Here is a 19413-nt window from a genome sequence, read left to right as displayed (position 1 = left end):
CACATGTGTATCAATGCAAAACTAAGGTTGAGAATTTAAATGCACAGAGATTCAAACCTTCAAAAGTTTAGGATCCTACTTAAACTCCGCCACTTTGAACATTATGGAGGGGATTACTACAGTTCCACATAGGTAAAGCTGGGTTGAGCTTTACACTTAAAGAAGTGATTCAGCCACTATTGAAAACTACAGCATACCCTCCTTAAAAATATAGCACTTACTCTGAGAATAGAATGAGTTTTCTGAGAATTTATATGAATATCTATTAACTAAACTAGCTGAAGAGTTGAAATTAATTTTAAAAATGTCCTTTAAGAAATTTAGCACCCAGTAGTTTTTTTGAGGGTTTTTTTTGGTGTCCGCAGTGATCTCATGGTGGAAAGTAGTGATGACATGAGGGTGGAAAAAAAAATCTAATTAAAAAAAGTTTAATCTGGGACTCCAAAAACACCAAAATGAAATATCCACATGTTTATGATTAAGGCATGTCCTCACTACAGGGGCACAGTTAAAGTTATTTGGGTGCCCTGTGTATTTAGCTACCTTAACATATTTGGTTTTCTTATTCTAATTTTCCTAGACTGATAAATGATGTTTTTTTCTTAAATAGTTACAACTCCCATGTAATATATATTACCTTAAATTACCAGTATGTGTTCTCAACTTTAATGCAATTCTAATGGAGATTTTATTTAGTAGTATACCATATTCCACATATGCAATGTGCCCAAATTGACACTGCCATGGGGAACTTAAAATGTTTTATGTGGGGATTTAAGCATTTGGGCTGGGACTCTGAAACCTGGTTGTCCAGTTTCCATTACATTAAATGGGCATTAGGTATCTAAATTCTTCAGGGAGCTTTGAAAAGCTCAGGCCTAAATACTCAACACTATCATTGTATCAACACAGCTCTCTGCACTTGATAATTGTTGTAATACAGATCAACCATTCTGCATCATGCTCATAAAATAAATACTTGGATGGGTTTGAGACTTTAGAGAAAATTAACTTTAATCAATGAGACAAATAATTGGCTTGATGTACGTTCACATGACTTATCTATTCCCATAGAAGGATGCAGCTTCCATAGCTTATATAATAGCATATTAAAAATGGCTTTATGGTCAATTAACATTTAATGGATTTGGGACCATTTTCCTGCATATTATTTTTTAAAATGGTTTATTATTTTGAAGTACAGTTTGTAAATATGAGTTGTCTCATGCATACGTTATCTCCTACTACTACTTACTTTATTCTAAAATATGTTGTAATGGTAAAGACTAGCAGTTAAAAGCATATCTACAGCTAACTAAGTACCTCATTGTGGGGCAGTGTCACACAGGGGCGGCTCTAGAGATCACACTGCCCCAAGCAGCACGGAGCGCTGCGCCGCCCTTCCCCGGTCCCGCGGCGGGTCCCCTCTTCCCGCGGCTCCGGTTGAGCTCCTGCCGACGTGCCTGCGGCAGGTCCACCGGAGCCCGGGACCAGCGGACCTGCCGCAGTCATGCCTGCGGGAGCTCAACCGGAGCCGCGGGAAGACGGGACACGCCGCAGTCATGCCTGCGGCAGGTCCGCTCGTTCCGGGCTCCGGTGGACCTGCCGCAGGCATGACGGCGGGAGCTCAACCGGAGTCAAATGCCGCCCCCCCGGGAAATGGCCGCCCCAAGCGCCTGCTTGGCGCGCTGGGATCTAGAGCCGCCCCTGGGCAGTGAAGGCATATTTTAGGCCTGATAAAAGCCTGATGTGATTTTTAAGGGTTTGATAACGTTTAAGAACTTAAGCATAAATAGAACTGCATACGTGTAAGAAGGATGCGAAAGAATCATGTTTGTGAGGAATATAACAGATAGGTTTGAACTCACACTAAATATGTACTGATGGGGAGGAGAGTTAACAGGAAGAGAAGAAACTAATGCATAAACATGAAAAGATTTTTAAAAAATTATAAGTCAGCCTAAACAAAGGAAAGCTGTGAATTGTCCAGTACTGGACGTGACTGTGAGGTATTGTCCTGATGAGCTTCCCACTTGTTAAGTAGCTGATCACTATTTACTGGAATTTTGCCTTCATAAAGATTTCTTAGACCCACCCAGTGAGTAGTAAATTTCTCTATCCAACATTCATCACTACGATTTATGTTACTCTCTGGGGAATTTTTAGGCGTATAGGCCAGTGAATTAATTACACTCACCACCTTTGCCAAATTGTGCACTGAGCCCAATGAAGTTGAATGAGCAGTAAGTCAGCACAGACTTTAGTCAGCACCTACTGTTTAGGTGTTTTGTCATCTAGGATAGGTTTGTTAAATGCTGGGATAACAGGGATGGGTGACAAATTATGTGTCTCAAAATTGGACTCCCCAGGGCTGCACCTGCTCCCACTGATGTTAACAGCAGAACTCACTGATTTCAGCTGTGCAGGATCAGACCCCAAATGACTTCAATGGGTGCAGGGCTGGCCTTCAATGGCTGTCTTACTGATCTTTGTGACTGTTGGCCCACCTCAGACATACAAATCTCACCCCCACACACTGTGCCTGGAAATGTCATCCTCTGAAGTCTGATTTTGTATGTTCTATATTGCTCAGTGCTAATTTGGATTTACGCCTTTGAAAGTAACTAAATTTACCTATGTAATCTTAAAACTACCATTTTGCGCCTCTCCACTGCAGAATTTGGTCCAATACCTGTATGCAGTATGTATGAACATAGAATTCAAAGCAATACATTAAAAAAAATCTTATTTCATTTAACTGCTTCAAAATGCTGTGGGCCAGATTCTCTTCCCACTCATACCCGTTTTATATCAGGGTAATTCCATCAAGAGGTGAGATTCCAGATGTATTACATGAGGAAACAGAAAAATGGAAACGGCTTATAAAGAATATGAGAGGCAACCCCAGCAGTTCATGGTATGTGACATGCCTCTGGGTGTATTGAAAGTATGTCACACTGTTGTTTTACCACTGAGACACGCCACAGCTAAGGTGGTATGTGTCACAGCTGAAAAGCAAGCTTGTGATATCCCTTTCATTTCACTGAGAGGCATGCTGTGAAGTGCAGCAACCCTAACTGCAAAATACCACCACATACACTGATCGGACATATAGTATTACTGGGCTATTTGTGATTGCATCAGTCATGAAAAACCTGAGAACAAGGAAGGGAGGAATGTCCATCTATCTATTATTTCTGGGCCACTCCTATGGTACTGTAGCTTTGTTTGGAATTTAAACTTTTAGCAGAAGATTGTATGTGAGAAATAAACAGTCATGCTAAATATGCTAGTTTCTGATGTCTGGTAAAGAAATGTCTAGGGCAGGGGTTCTCAAACTGGGGTTCGGGACCCCTCAGGGGGTTGGAAGTTTATTACATGGGGGGGTTGCAAGCTGTCAGCCTTCACCCCAAACCCCACTTTGGCTCCAGCATTTATAATGGTGTTAAATATATATAAAAAGGTGTTTTTAATTTATAAGGAGGGGGAGGTCGCACTCAGAGGTTTGCTATGTGAAAGGGGTCACCAGTACAAAAGTTTGAGAACTACTGGTCTAGGGAGCCTTTTCTTCCGCCAGAATGAGACACAAAGTAAACCCAAGGGTATGTACAGAGAACTATACACTGAAAGAAGTGGGGTTAAATGCTAGCCATATATGCCAAACATAGGGCTACAGAAACCACTGCCCAGCCAGATCCACGCTCACCTCTCTTCGGCTCTTAAGCAAAGTAAGCTGTTGGGGGATAGGAAGGAAAATCCTTTCATGGATCACTAATGAGTTGAAGATAGGAAACAAAGGGTAGGAAGAGTTTTTAAATGGAAATAGTTTTCTCAGATAAACAGGGGGTGGAGGGTGGAAGAGGGTGCTCTTAAGGATCTGTACCATTCAACGTTGATAAAAAAAGATGAAAACAATGAGGTGGCTAAGTTTGCAGAGGATACAAAATGACTCATGTTAGTTAGGTCCAAAGCTGACTGCAAAGAGTTACAATGGGATCTCACCAAACTGGGTGACTGGACAACAAAATGGCAGATGAAATTCAATGTTGATAAATTCAAAGTAATGCACATTGGAATTAATAATCCCAGCTATACATACAAAATGATCAGGTCTATATTAGCTGTTACCACTCAAGAAAGATCTTGGAGTCCTGGATATTTCTCTGAAAACAGCTGTTCAATGTGTAGCGGCAGTCAAAAAAAAAACCTAACTATGTAAGGAACCATTCGGAAAGTGAGAGACAAGATAGAAAATATAATGCCACTATATAAATCTATGGTATGCCCACATCTTGAACATTGCATGTAGTTCTGGTTGCTGCATTTAAAAAAAAGATATATTAGAACTGAAAAAAGTACAGAGAAGGGCACCAAAAATGATTAGGGAATGGAACAGCTTCCATATGAGAAGAGAATAAATAGACTAGGACTGTTCAGCTTGGAAAAGAGATGATTAAGGGGAGATATGATAAAGGTCTATAAAATCATGACTGGTGTGTACAAAGTGAATAGAGAAGTGTTATGCAAATGGCACAAGAACCAGAGGTTGCCCAATGGAAATTAAAACCAACATAGGGAAGTACTTCTTCACACAATCAACCTGTGGAACTCATTGCCAGGGGACACTGTGAAGGCCAAAAATATAACTATACTTAAAAAAAATTAGATAAATTCATGCAGTAGTGGTCCATCAATGGCTATTAGCCAAGATGATCAGGGATGCTATGGGTGTCCTCAAACCTCCAAATGTCAGAAGCTGGGACTTGACGACCTGGGATGGATCACTTGAAATTGTCCTGTTCCGTTCATTCCTTATGAAGCATCTGGCACTGACTACTGTTAGAAGACAGGATACGAGGCTCGATGTGCCATTGGTCTGACCCAGTATGGTCATTCTTATGTTCTAATGGCAAGTCAGTGGCAAAACTTCCATTAACTCCAATGGAACCAGAATTTAACTAAATGTTCCCAAGTGTTTGTGCAATGCCCAAAACAGTGAAACCTATATTTCTGGTGGGGGCATTTGGGCACTAAAATAATATAAATATGAAACAGCAACATATATTGCCCTTTGTGTTTGGCAGAGCTAAAGTTTCAAATCTACACCTGTTACTTGCAACTGCAGGAGAATATAGTCAGTGCAAAGTGGCAAGAGGCTCCTTGAACCCTTTCTTTCTTTGCTCCTAAAGAATCCCCTAATGAAGCCACATGTACAGAGCTCCAAGCTCAGAGAGATGTTGGAAACTTCACTTCTCTGCTCTCATGACACCCTGCTTAGCCTAATAGCACATATGACTTGCTCCTATTGCACCATCAATGGACACCCTGTCCCCAGAAGTACGTAGCCGTCTGGTGATGGGAGTAATTAAGCAGGAGAAGGAAAAAGAGATCAATGGAAAACAACTCAGAAAAAAAAAAGATGAAGAGAAAGAATAGAAAGATAAGTAGGAAAGAGAGAGGGCATGAAGGGACATGTGACGAATAGACAAATGGTCATTGTCCATACCCCAAGATGCAGCTACTACAGAAGTCACATTGGTAAATTGCTACATTAGACAATACTCTATGGGGTAAAAATGTATACAAATATTCCTAAGAAATTCCAATTCAGACAAATCAGTGAAATTCTGCAAATGTGTCAACATTTTACTACTTTCAGTGAATGACTGCATACTCTACAACAACATAGTTACCCTAGTTATGTAGACTTAGGGTATCTCTACACAGCAATAAAACACCCATGGCTGACCCATATCAGCTGACTTGGGCTTGCAGGGCTATAAAATTGCAATGCAGATATTCAGGATTGGGCATTTTATAGCTCCACAGCCTGAACTCCTGCAAGCCCAAGTCATCTGATTTGGGACAACCAGGGGTGTTTTATTGCAGTGTAAACATATCCTTACAAACTCCTCTTTGTAGAAAACCTTCTGATCAACACAGACATCTCCATAGATCTAGCAGCCACCTTGTTTACACCCCCGCCCAAAATATAAAAGCAGTCAATCATTTCAATATCCTTCAGTCTTCTCAGAAAAAAAAAAAACAAAACAAAACAAAACACACATCTCCTTGTAAAATTCCTCATGAAATTGGGGAACGAGGCCAGTCCTCATGAAAAATGAACAGAGTGAAAGAATAGCAAACAAAACCAACTTTGATTGCCAGGCACTTCTATACTAGAGAGAATCCTTGTGAGACTTTATTAAAGAAATACATGCAGTTGAGATAAGACTCCAAAAAAAAAAAATCCCTAGGAAAAAAAGTAATTTAAACAAAGAACTTCATACTTCTGCTCAATCTACTGGTGAGAAACTTCCAACGGTTCAGGTAGTGGTACTTCAGAAAGGCAGAGCAGATCATAACTACTCAAAAAGTAACACTCCACCACCAGTTTCAGCCACGAGAAAAGCAAAACAAACAATTTATATTACAAGAGACCAAGGTATGCTTTTCTCAATGTAAACCATAAATCTTAACCATTCCCCAAACAAACACTTCCAGAAAAAACAAGCACAGACAGAACACACAAATTAATATATATTATAAATAATTTGTGGATCACTATGAAAATTAAGTTATATTTCTGTAGCTGAGCAAGTTATTCATAGCCAGGTTTCCTTAGAGTCAAAATATGTCTGATTCCACATTTAAGTGTTCATGAAAAGGAAGTCAGCTTGGAAGTCTAATTTCTTAAAATGAAAAATGTGCATTTTTTAAATGTACTGCTATTAGTTTGACTTTAAAAAAGTTCTGCAATAACTTTTTGCATTACTTTAAAAATGTTGGTAGAGTTTATTATGGGTCACAAGTCACATGGTATTCATTTTGGTTACCTGATTGGCTTAGCTAATACCTCTTTTCATTAATTTTCTCAGAAGAAGCATTGTGTGCTTCTCTCAAAGCAGTTAGTGAGAAGAAACGAGTCTGCGCTGCTCCCTGCTGGAGTATATGCAGAAAGGCTATATACTGTCCACCTGTCCTTTGAAGGTCCACACAGGTTTTCTGAGGGACAGTGGAGATACCTGGCAGCTCCCTGAAGACAACAGAGTGGAGAGCTGTCCATCATAAGAAAAGCTGGGAGGAAGGTATCAAAGTAAATTACTGTCTTCTTGTGGAGATAGACCAACACCATATAGTGGTGGAGGGACACTCCATGGTGATCAAAGAGCCAGATGGCTTGGTACATTCCTCCACAGGTTTCAGAAATGCATCCAAATGCAGACTCTCTAAATTTCGTTATGGTGAGTCTCATTTACTGATCTAACCAGGAACTAATTTTTCCTCCAAAACTCAATTTCTGCAAAATTGACATGATTTTGCAATATTCTAATTTCAATAGAACCACATTCTCAGACAGAAAATGGTTCCACCAAAGTTGTTCTGACTATCTCTTCCCATAACCTTTTATTATGGTTTAATAGTAAGATAGCTGTAATCAGTCACTGACTGGGTAAAATATCTTCTGATCATTTCTTGGAATCTGCAGTTTGGAATAATGCAAAACATATCTGAGTAAGTCAATGTTATGGCAATAAAGACTGAATGCAGGAAGCTTTAGATCAAGTGATTTATATATTAAAAAAGGTGCCATTCTTTCTGCTAGGGATTAAAAGCCAAATTTGATTTAGAAACCAATCAGAGTCCCAGATTTGATTTACTTCAGAGAACTCTAAACGAAAAGTCCCTGATTCCACACATTTATATCCCTATACATTAGATATAATTATATTATTCTAAGTCACCATTGTCCTTCAAGATTTTAGAACAATTAGATCTCGTTCTCTTGCACCAATTTTTTTTATTAATAGATTGGAAGAGGAAAAAACAAACAGGGTTTCTGGCATTTTTAACTCCCAGTTGGTTTCTTAACTTTAAATGAACTAGTCATTGAACTGAGATAGCTGAAGGAACTGAAATGAAGAAAAATATTCTCGTTACCTGAAGCTACTTCTGTCATAAGCTAGTTTAGCACTTAACAAAAAAAACAAAAAGCCAATGACTTCCATCAGCTCAGTGGTTTGACTTTCTTTAAAAGTTTGGCAGCAAACATGCACTGCTTAAATTTTAAAATTAAAATTGACAATTGTTAACAAGTTTGCTATATTCTATTACTTTTTAAAATTTAAATTAAATAGATTAGTATTTAAATCAAATCCAGTTTAAATAAAAAAGGACATTGATTTTTGTTAACCCTGCATTTCATGCAATAGAGAATATAATAGCTATCGAGGAAGGAAAATACAGTCTTTGAATTATATTTACTTGTTTCTCATGAGAAATTATGAAGCTGCCTAAACATCAACTACAATACTATGCTATCTGGACCACAGTTTATATTATCCAGCAAGTTTTAAATACAAATATATAAGCAGTAAGCCTCCTTTAATGCCAGACTTACGAATCTGGACCAAAACGCAATATATATTAAGGCTGTCAATTAATCACAGTTAACTCACACAATTCAAAAAAAATTAACTGCGGCTAAAAAAATTAATCGCACCATTCAACAATAGAATACCAATTGAAATTTATTAAATATTTTTGGATGTTTTTCTACATCAAATATATTGGTTTCTATTACAACACACAATACAAAGTATACAGGGCTCACTAATTTTTTATTACAAATATTTGCACTGTAAAAATGATAAAAGAAATAGTATTTTTCAATTCACCTCATACAAGTACCATAGTGCAATCTCTAGCATGAAAGTGTAACTTATACATGTAGATTCGTTTGGGTTACATAAGTTTTACACTGTTTTGTTTTTGAGTGCAGTTCAGAGCCTACAAGTCCACTCAGTCCTACTTCTTGTTCAGCCAATCACTAAGACAAACAAGTTTGTTTACATTTCTGGGAGATACTGCTGCCTGCTTCTTATTTACAATGTCACCTGAAAGTGAGAACAGGAGTTTGCGTAGCACTTTTGTAGCTGGCATTGCAAGGTATTTACGTGCCAGATATGCTAAAGATCCGTACGCCCCTTCATGATTCGGCCACCATTCCAGAGGCCATGCTTATGTTCGTTAAATGTAATTAATGCACTTTTTTTTTGTGACTCAATTCCTTGGGGGAGAATTGTATGTCCTCTCCTCTGTTTTACCCACATTCTGCCATATATTCCATGTTATAGCAGTCTCGGATGGTGACCCAGCACATGTTTGATTTACAAACACTGTCACTGCAGATTTGACAAAACGGGAAGAAGGTACCAATATGAGATTTCTAAAGATAGCTACAGCATTCAACCCAAGATTCAAGAATCTGAAGTGCTGTCCAAAATCTGGGAGGGATGAGGTGTGGAGCATACTTTCAGAAGTCTTAAAAGAGCAACACTCCAATGCGGAAACTACAGAACCTGAACCACCACCACCAAATAAATAAACCACCAACCTTCTGCTGGTGGCATCTGACTCAGTTAATGAAAATGAACATGCGTCAGTCCACACTGCTTTGAATTATCATCAAGCAGAACCCACCATCAGCATAGATGCATAACTTCTGGAATGGTGGTTGAAGCAGGAAGGGGCATATGAATGTTTAGCTTATCTGGTACGTAAATACCTTGCAATGCTGGCTACAAAAGTGCTAGGCGAACGCCTGTTCTCACTTTCAGGGGACATTGCAAACAAGAAGCGAGCAGCATTATCTCCTGCAAATTGTAACTAAACTTGTTTGTCTGAGCTATTGGCTGAACAAGACAACTTGAAGGCTCTAAAATGTTGCATGGTTTTATTTTTCAATGAAGTTTTTAATACATAATTCTACATTTGTAAATTTAACTTTCATGGTAAAGAGATTGCACTACAGTACTTGTATTAGGTGAATTGAAAAATACTATTTTTTGTAAACAATGCAAGCACTTGTAAAACAAAATTAAATATAAAGTGAGCACTTTGTAGTCTGTGTGGTAACTGAAATCAATATATTTGAAAAATGTAGAAAACACCCACAAATATTTAAATAAATGGTATTCTATTATTGTTTAATCTCATGATTAATTTTTCTTAATTTCTTGACAGCCCTAGACTTCAGTCATTCTAGGAATCCTCCTGAAAATAGTCTCTGAATTATGCACTGGACTGTGTGATTTCACTTCGTTTTGACACAGTATATAACAACTACAGCCTAATCCTCTCTGTGGTAGCATAGTGTCCTATCACAGATCCTGAAAGTGAAGTAGTAGCTGCAGGTCAGACCCAAACAGAAGCTTAAAATGTACAATGCATAAAGAGCATTTAAGTAATCCAAGGTATAAATTCTGCTAGTTTACACTGGTACATTACTAAAATGTTTTTTAAATATTTCATGCATTCACTGTGTCAATAAGGAATGTCTGGGATGATTTATGTGTCTTTGCTAACAAAGGTAAATATTTCACCACAGTTCAGAGAAAGCAATGCAATATGAATAATTGATTGGATTTCTTTTAACAATTGATGTGATGCCCAAATTTATGCAGTTCTATTTATGTTGGGTCAGACATGCTGGGAATACACTTTTTGTAACAAAGGTATCTAAACTTCATAACAAACAGTGGATGAGAAAGTGGTCATTAAAATAAAGATCGGAAGGATATTATTTCTTTTAAAAGAAATGCAACATACATTGCATCATCATCATTTTTTTCTAACACAAGCCCGGCAACATTCACAAAAGAGATGTGATTTCAAAGTTTCAGTAGATCAGTTTGTTAATTAAAACCTACAGTATGAATAGGTAGATTAAGGGGTAAACAAAACTACCAACAGTTAAATCTTATTCCCAAGTCAATGGCAAGACTCCGTTGACTTCAAGAGGAACAGGATCTGGCCCCAGCTGGGCATCCAAATGGAATGCAAACAACAGATGGATGTCTGCTGCTGTGAAAAGGCATTAGGCATGGTTTTAAATTATGTAGGTTAAAGTTCTACCCTTGCCCATGAGTGTGGAAGGGCCAAAATGCCATGGAATCCCTGCTCCTCACCGGTGGGGGATAGGCTGCAGAAAGACACTGCAGCCCCCTGCATGCTGTGCAGCCATGGACCATGACAGCCCATTATGCTGGAGAACAAAGGGGTGTGAAAATGAGATGGGATGAGCTGGGGCTTCTATAATGCGTCCATGATTTGAGCAGATCCACTGGTCCACAGCAGTTCTGCAATCTACTATGGGATGTTGGGACTCAGGTTGTCCCGCATGCACATGGCTGAGCACACCCCACCCCCCACACACACCTTGTTTACTCAGGCTGTGAGTTTACTTCCAGAATATTCATCCATGCTAGAAAGACAAACACACAATACTTGTACACTAGAGAGTGTGTCAGAGGAATTGCATCTTTTCATGAACATATGGATCGTCATATTCCACAAAAGCCTAATTAACCTAAAATAAAAAAAAACAAAGGCAATTTCCATCTCTGCTGGAGTTGAGGAGGAGGAATAAAAAAGGATAAATAGAATGGATCTTGCTCTCATTTTATTGTCATGGCATAAATGTTAATTCTTGTACCTTGCTAGCATTATATGAGCTCTTGCATCCGACGAAGCGGGCATTCACCCACGAAAGCTCATGCTGCAAAACGTCTGTTAGTCTATAAGGTGCCACAGGATTCTTTGCTGCTTTTACAGAACCAGACTAACACGGCTACCCCTCTGATATATGAGCCTTATTCATTATAACAGTGCTTATACATATATACTTTCTCCCCCCCCGCCCACAATTGCATGTAAATCCAGCCATCTACTCAGATGTGGAGCATTACAGTCTCACCTGTCCTTTAAGAAGCCGGGCTATTTTTGCAGGAATTCTATAACATTCACTGTAAAGGCAAGAAAGGTGGAGTTTTACAACTCCAGGAGTGGGGTAACAAACCACAAAACAAGAATATTCAGGACATTCCAAATCTTGCCTAGATGCTTGAGGTAAGGAAATTCAAATGTGTATACACACCTGGCATGGGTAAGGGTATGAATTCTTCACTCTAGAATTCTGAGTGAATTCTTCAGCAGAAAGTCTGTTATTAAGACTGCAAATAGGATCACATTAGGCTCTCAGTTCCACTCATGTAAAGCAAGAGTTTCTTCACTGAGATCGAGAATTACTACAGATTTATGCTTTGTAAGAGTGCAGAGTTTAGCCCCAGGTTTATTATGAAGTCTGATTTGAACTCTTCTCCAACTGAGTTTAATTTTTCCAAATTTTAAACACATTCTCATGCTTAGACTCCAGCTAGAATATAACTTGTTTGAATTGAATGGTCCAAGCTGATTTTGTGTTACCAGACAATGAAAATTTAGAATGTTGCAGAGGAAAAAAAGTAGTGTTTTTTTTTTTCAGAAAAAAAATCAGATCCACGATTTCCAGGATCTCCATGACAGCCTTAATTTCCTACCATTTATTTATACGTGAGGAGGAGAATGGAAGATACTGCCAGCATAGACAGACAGGTAGGCTTCAATTTCACCTATGCATGGGAGCCAGGCCTTGGAGCCCTTGTGGGGGGAAGTAAAGAAGGAAACTTGGGAGCAGAAGTGGGTAAACTAAGGCAAGGGAGGCTGAAAGGCTTGCAGTTAGGTAAATTGGGAGAGCAAGAAAGGCAGTGGCACCAAACCTTCAACCTTTCATACCCCAGCACAGGCATAGGGAATGGCAGAGAGAAGGTGCTATGCTCATGTCTCGTTCAGGCAGCAACACGTAACTATTTCAGTGCGAGAGCACGAGTAAGGCTTAGAGTGCTTCAAGCTAAGCACCAGCTTCCAGTTCAATCCCTAGCACATATAAAATTCTTCAAGTGCCAGAACACCATTAATCAAAAACTGACGTATAATTAAAACAAAATGCGCTCATATATTTCTGCCCTTTACTTTTAGTGGAGATACATTGTGAAAATGAAAGCTAGTTGGCACGGCCCATGCTAACTACTTGTTTATTTGAAGAATCTGCCAAGTCATCAACTACATCTTTATACAAAATACAGTCAACACCTGCATAATCTAGCAGCTCGGAGATACAAGTGTGAGTAAAACTGTGAAGTAATGGACAGAAGTGTGAAAATGTAGACCATGCTAATTGCTCAGCGTTGCTTGGCAACACTATAGTGTGCAAATGTTGTCCACTTGGCAAAAAGAGTGTCTTGTGTGCAGAGAAATTCAGGTTGGATAGATAAGAGGGAATGATTAGAGATACCTGTACTGCAAATGCACCAAAGAACATACTGAATGGATATTAAGTAAAGCAGCTATGCTAGTAAACCTTCCCTTCTAGAATTCTTCCCATGGAAATAGGGCTGAAGTAGTCTCAGCACACTGTACAACCAGTGAAAAGATTCAATAGGTTCAAGATAAAGGAGTGATCTCAAACCCTTCCAAGAATCACAGATGTGATATCTAAACAACATAGGGAAAGACATGGATAACAGAGTTAAGTATAATGTTCTTAAAAATATGATAGGGTTAACATTTTTCTTCATGAACCATATATGAGGGAAATCGGAACAAGAGACTTGGACAGTGGCCAACATGGCTGTAAAAGTGACATATGAAATATCATGTGTGAGGTGGGATAAATGAGTCAAAGCATTCAGAAGTGGCAAAAAAAAAAAAAAAAAAAGGCTTAGGCCAGGTCAATGCTACAAACTTACAATAGGTATAACTACGTCGCTCAGGGATGTGAAAAACCACACCTCTGAGAAATGCAGTTATACCGCCCTAACCCGCCAGTGGTGACAGCACCATGTCGATGGGAGGGCTTCTACCATTGACATAGCTACTGCATCTCGCAGAGGTGGATTAACAGCATGACAGAGGTGTAGTAGCATCTTTGCTGCAGCATTTTAAGTGTAGACTTGCCCTTATACTTTCAATGATTCAACTATTGACAGGCCCACTAAAAACAGACAAGCGTGCAACCCTCTGTTCAATAACTGACAGCAGTAAAAGAGGTGAAGGAAACACTGGGATGAGTAAAAGAGCAATTGAGCACAATTATGGCACTGTACTTGATAGGGAATGGGAGCAACTCTTGAACATCATGCACATTTCTGGGCACCATATTTGTGAGAGGATCCTCAAACATTCTGGCTCTCTAGGCAATAACTTACCTGTTTCTATCTTCCTTTCCTGAGAAAATAGGGGCTCTCAGTTCTCAACATACATTGATACCAATGACTTTGGATCTTCATTTAGGTCTTTCTGACTTTTAAATTGAGGTCAACTGGCAGTTGTGGTCATGACTTAGGACTTAGAAGCTTTTGATATGATTAATCATGGACTATTGCTTCAGTGACAAAGGGTAGTGGATGGTGTGTCTGAAACTGCCCTCCACTGGTTCAGGTCACATAGAAGACAAGTGTCAATTGGTCATGGACTATCACCGAGACATTTGAAATGCTATGTCTGTCCCATAAGGCGAGGTTACCCAGAATAGTATCTTCAGTATGCTGATACACAATTATCTATTACTGTACGCAGCTGGCTTGGAGGGTTGTTCAGATATTGTTACCTAATGTATAAAAGCCAGCTATTCTCAACTGAGGGAAGCCAGAAGCCTCGCTAGTGAGTAAGCAGTCTCCTTTACAGAGGGAGAACAAGTGAGAGTGGTGTGCCATTTTAGGAACCTTGATAATGTTTCTGACCTTGTTCATGCCATGGAAAGCTAGTGTGTCACTTGTGGTATGAAAATGTTTCTTTCATCTGCATAGTTAGAACAGGTTGTGCCCGTATTTATCCCTCCACAAGCTCACAATAGCAAACATCTTCTTGTGGCTCCCAGGGTTCCTATTGTAACTCTGTCTCCATATAGAGTTTCCCACAGGGTTCTTCTGCCTCTCGCAGCAAGTGCAGAAGGCAGCAGCATGTCTGCTCTCGTCTGGAGCAGCACTGATTGCATTACAACCAGCCTGCATTGTTCATAGCTCTCAGAACACAACAGTTTTAAATCCTCAGAGGAAAGGCACAAGATACGTGTTCGCCATCAGTTACATAGAATTACACCTGCCATCTTTGTAGGTCAAAATCCCCCAATTAATAAGAACAGACATGGGTACATTTCAGACTTCCTCCTGGTGTCCGACTGCAGGTTCTCACTATCTAAAGGGTTTCTCATTCATTGGCAGGTGATGGACAGTCCCTTTACTGTGGAACTTGCTTACCTGGACATCCACCTCAGCCCATCCCTCCCCACTTCTCATACTTTACTTTTCAGAAGGTGTGTGCGTTTTTAAATTGTTACTGCCTCTCTCCCTCATTCCAGACCTTCATACACTTCAAATATTTAAAAATGATGGGACTACGTATTGACTATTGCTGGGTTCATTATACTTTCAATGCAATTGCATTTTTACGTTTGCTTGAGTAGCTCCCCCAACCCAACACCTCAGCAGTGGGATAGCAGAGGGATGCAGGAGTTAGAATATGGATATAAATATTGTCTTATACAAAACTCCTGCTGGCATCAGTGTAATTAACACCTGCTTGCAGCAGAGCTCAATTTGGCCCAACATTTCTGTAGTTATGGTTAACACATCCCTGGTAGACAGCACTGAGCACAGTCAACATTTAATAATTGCCCCTCACTTCTTCTCAAGTCATGATGACACTCAGAGATCTGAATTAGGAGCCACAGGCTAAAAATAAATACAAATCTGACTTTTACATACATATCTCTAAGGCCTGTTATGCTGCTAAATTTAAAAAAAGAATCTTAAAACCATGAAACATGTTAGAATTCCTGCAACAAGCTTAAAGTTTTTGAAAAGTTCTCGTGGACTGCCCCATGCTGGTATCTCAGTCAATAGATTTGCTTCTATACCATATGACCAAAAGGAAACTAGAATTCAGATAAGTTATATTATATACATCTGTGTGTGCGCGCGCACGCATGTGTGTATAGATACTCATACACTTTGAACTCCTTTGTTCTAAATGTGTGCTACAAATAAAATACTAGTAAAGAGGGATCTGAACCAAAACCTCAGCTCCCTCTTACCCCCAAACATTTAAGTTTAGACCTAGATCCAAACTTTGCACAGAAAATAAGTCTCTCGGTACTAGCTTTATTGCTTCAGTCCTTTGTACCTCTACTTTCAATTCTCACACAAAATAATTGAAGCAGATCCAGCGTATTGGGTCCAGTTCTCATCTTACACTGGTGTAACTCTGCTCACAATGGTGTTATTCTTGCTTAACGCAGGGTACGCCACTTAAAAATCAATCCTCTTCCATTTCAATATTGAGGAGATAGAGCTGAAGGCATTTAAATCTAAAGCAGCACTAGCAATGCTCACAAGAGTCAATGTACATTTTTTGCAGCTGGCCACAGGAAGTTAGATGTACATTACTAGGGATTTTGGGGGAGAGGGGAAATCAAACCTGTGTGATTATGTCAACATATGTTTTTGTTTTCACATGTATATGAAACAGATGTTTTTGTGTGGAATGTACACTTGTTGATCTCCTATCTAAACAATTTCAATGAATGAGCACAGCTTAAAAATTGATTTTCCTGAGGCTAGTTGTGGGGGGAAGTGCTGGTGAAATGGGGAAGTCCATTACGTATTTCTCTCTCGATAACAGAATAGAGTGGGAGAAATAAGTAGAATCAGTAGATAATGTTAATGATGTACTTACTTTTAATTTAAAAAAGTCTTAATTTCTAGGGCCACTAGGAAATAGAGAACAGAGCATTACAATTAGTCTAAACTAGGACACAGTATTTTGTTTTTAAATGGGTCAAATATATTGAAATACTGTTTACAAAATATTAGCACCTAATACAGACATTTAAAAAAAAAAGTAGATGTCAGTCGATCATAGCCCTTGGCTTCCATTAACTGGCCATTTTAAAAAAGCCCCCAAGATCAAGCATGACCAGTCAACATATCTTGAAAGGTCTTAAACTAGGTTTTAACACATTTTTAAAACAGCATTTAAATTCGTGCAAGACACCTCCTTCATCTCGCCAGACCTGGCGCTTCCCCCTCTGGTGAAGGCAGACCTAGAGTAATCAGCCCCACGCACGGCAGGGTTTGCCTTCCCTCTTCTGTGCTCCCTTGGTCGTACTCTAGACCATAGAGTAGAGCATGGGGGTGAGCCTCCACCAAACAAAAAAAGGAAACAGTCTCATAAACAAACCAAAAAAAAAAAAAAAAACCACACACACACACAACCCAGGGGGTACCTTTCGCTGCCTCCTCACTGGTGCAGGTTGTCGCCCTGTTGGGTGCCCTGGGTGTCAGTCCTTCCCTCTAGCAGGCACTCAGGTCTGGCTGTTTCCCCTATGGGAAGGAGCATTGCCTCCCACCCTGGAGAAGTTGATTTCCTTACTGTGACTAGCCTGGCTACAGCTTGTCTCTCTTCCCCTCTCATCAGAAAGGGGAAGGGGTTTAAAAGGCTGGAGGCAGCCCTTAATTAGAATCAGGTGTCCATTCACCTGAGGTAATCCCTTCTCAGCAAGTAGGGAAGATGGCCTTTAACATTCTGGGGCTAATGCATCTACCGTCTAGTGCCCTCCTGCAGCCGTCCAGCCTGACTTTGTCACAAAACATATTGGTTAACATGTTCAAAAAACAAAACAAAACACCACCTTTCCCCCACCAAGACTACACGGGACTTTATTGGGCCATATTAATCCTATGGTGGTAAAAAAGCAAGTGATTACACCACCCTTTTCATACAACTTAGCACTATCAGCCCAATTTTCTAGATTGAAAAAAAAAATAGTTATTGACTCTGGCCACATAGCTATTTGTGGGTGTGCTGGGAGTGGTACTCTGAAATCCCTTGTTGCAAGCCCCACACCAGGCTACACTGCCTCTCAAGTGGAGCAGTCAATATATATTAAAGCGAAATGTCTGTGAAGAGTGTTTGGGTTTTTTTGCAAGAAATTTTCCATCATTTTTGAACAGCATTTGGCTTAAGAAATGGCCCATGCAAAATTTGACTCAGATTAGCTGAAGTATTCAACTAATGGTTTTGAAAGGCTCCAATTTTAAATGAATGATCATGCCTAAGCCTGCTTGTGATAGTAGCAAAACATTTCCAAACAAGTAGTAAAGATCATTCACCTTTTAATTTTTAAATGCAGTATGGTGGAGCTAGAGCCATGCTGAATACCAAAATCACTACAGAATTTAAACCACCAATAGGAAACCTCATCTAGACCTTATACTGGAGTGGTAATAAAACTGCTATTGGACAGCAGTAAAAAGGTGTGGTAAACAACAGCTGGTCTACAATACGGCTTAAATAGATGTAACTTATGTCACTCAGGGGTGTGAAAACGACACACACACCCCCGAGCAACGTACGTTACATTGACTTAAAGCACCGTCCACACCACACTATAACGACAGGAGAGACTATCCTGCTGACATAGCTTCCACCTCACGCAGAGGTGGATTAATTATGCTGAGGGGAGAGCGTTCTCCTGTCAGTATAGCGTGTCTTCACCAGACACACTACAGCGGCGCAGCTATATCAGTGCAGCCTTGCCAATGCAGCACAGTAAGGGTATGTCTACACAAGACATGAGAAAAAAAATAGTTGAACATATAGGACCCAATTCAGTGCTTAGTTACCCTAGTGTGAATCTGTAGTAACATCACTGAAACCAGTGTTATTCTTTAAAACGTGTGCTGTTTTAACAGAAAGCAAAATTTTGCCTATAAATCATTCTATAAATGCGTGTAATAATAAAGTCTGAGACTATGGCATGAATCTATTTCCACCTTAAAAAAATGCTTTGTTCCAAAACAGCCTTTGAATTGACAAACGACTCTTATTTGCAGATACAGACTGAGTGTAACAGCTATGTGCCAACACTTGTTACATATATCCCAAAAGAAGCTTCAGAAATATATTATAATAATGCCAGAAGGGGAACTGAGAGAAAAATGACAATTGTTTTCTCGATACTGTCAAAATAGGAGCAAGAAGAGACATATGAAATGTCTATTGGGGCCTTGAAGAACTATTATATAGTATTCGTTAAAAAAAATCCTTATACTCTGAAAGAATTGGTCTGTTCTCTAAGGGTGTAATGAATCTGCTTGCTTCTGTTTTTGTTTGTTCCAATGTCTTTTGTGGGAATCCCCAGTCATGTACCACAGCTTTTTTTTTCTTGCTGTTCAAGCTGTTCACTGAAGCAGACAATTGGTGAAAGTGAAGTGCAATTTATTAGATCTGGGGATTATTTGTCAGAAAAATTCTTTATTTGCTGAAAAATGCAGTTTGGCGTCAACAAGAACTATTTATAAATTTGTGCTGAATTCAGCAATCACTTCAACCAAAAACTCCCCAATTTTTAAAAAAGTCAAAATGAAATGTTTGACCAGCAAAATGAAACAATTTAAAAACAAAACTTTAGCTAGGGTAACACTTGAAAAAAAATAATTTGGGGAGGAACAGAAAAAACATAAAACCCATCTC

General features: G+C 39.3%; 1 protein-coding gene across 11 annotated transcripts in view; it reads right to left on the bottom strand.

Moving 5' to 3' along the window:
• Positions 1-19413, bottom strand: part of LOC120396454 (poly(rC)-binding protein 3-like) — a 585054-nt gene that overhangs the window by 548692 nt on the left and 16949 nt on the right. Inside the window, exon 1 of one of the 11 annotated variants that reach the window (XM_039521353.1) lies at positions 17165-17183. The exons of the other annotated variants lie outside the window; for them this stretch is intronic. The gene's annotated coding sequence lies outside the window, so the exon portion shown is untranslated. Of the gene's footprint in view, positions 1-17164; positions 17184-19413 lie in introns of those variants that run through there. 11 annotated transcript variants of the gene reach the window in all.

This window comes from Mauremys reevesii, linkage group 2 (genome assembly GCF_016161935.1).
Source record: "Mauremys reevesii isolate NIE-2019 linkage group 2, ASM1616193v1, whole genome shotgun sequence".
In the NCBI taxonomy this organism is placed as follows: Eukaryota; Metazoa; Chordata; order Testudines; family Geoemydidae; genus Mauremys; species Mauremys reevesii.
The sequence above is the reverse complement of the archived record's forward strand: the minus strand, read 5'-3'. Positions and strand labels throughout refer to the sequence as shown.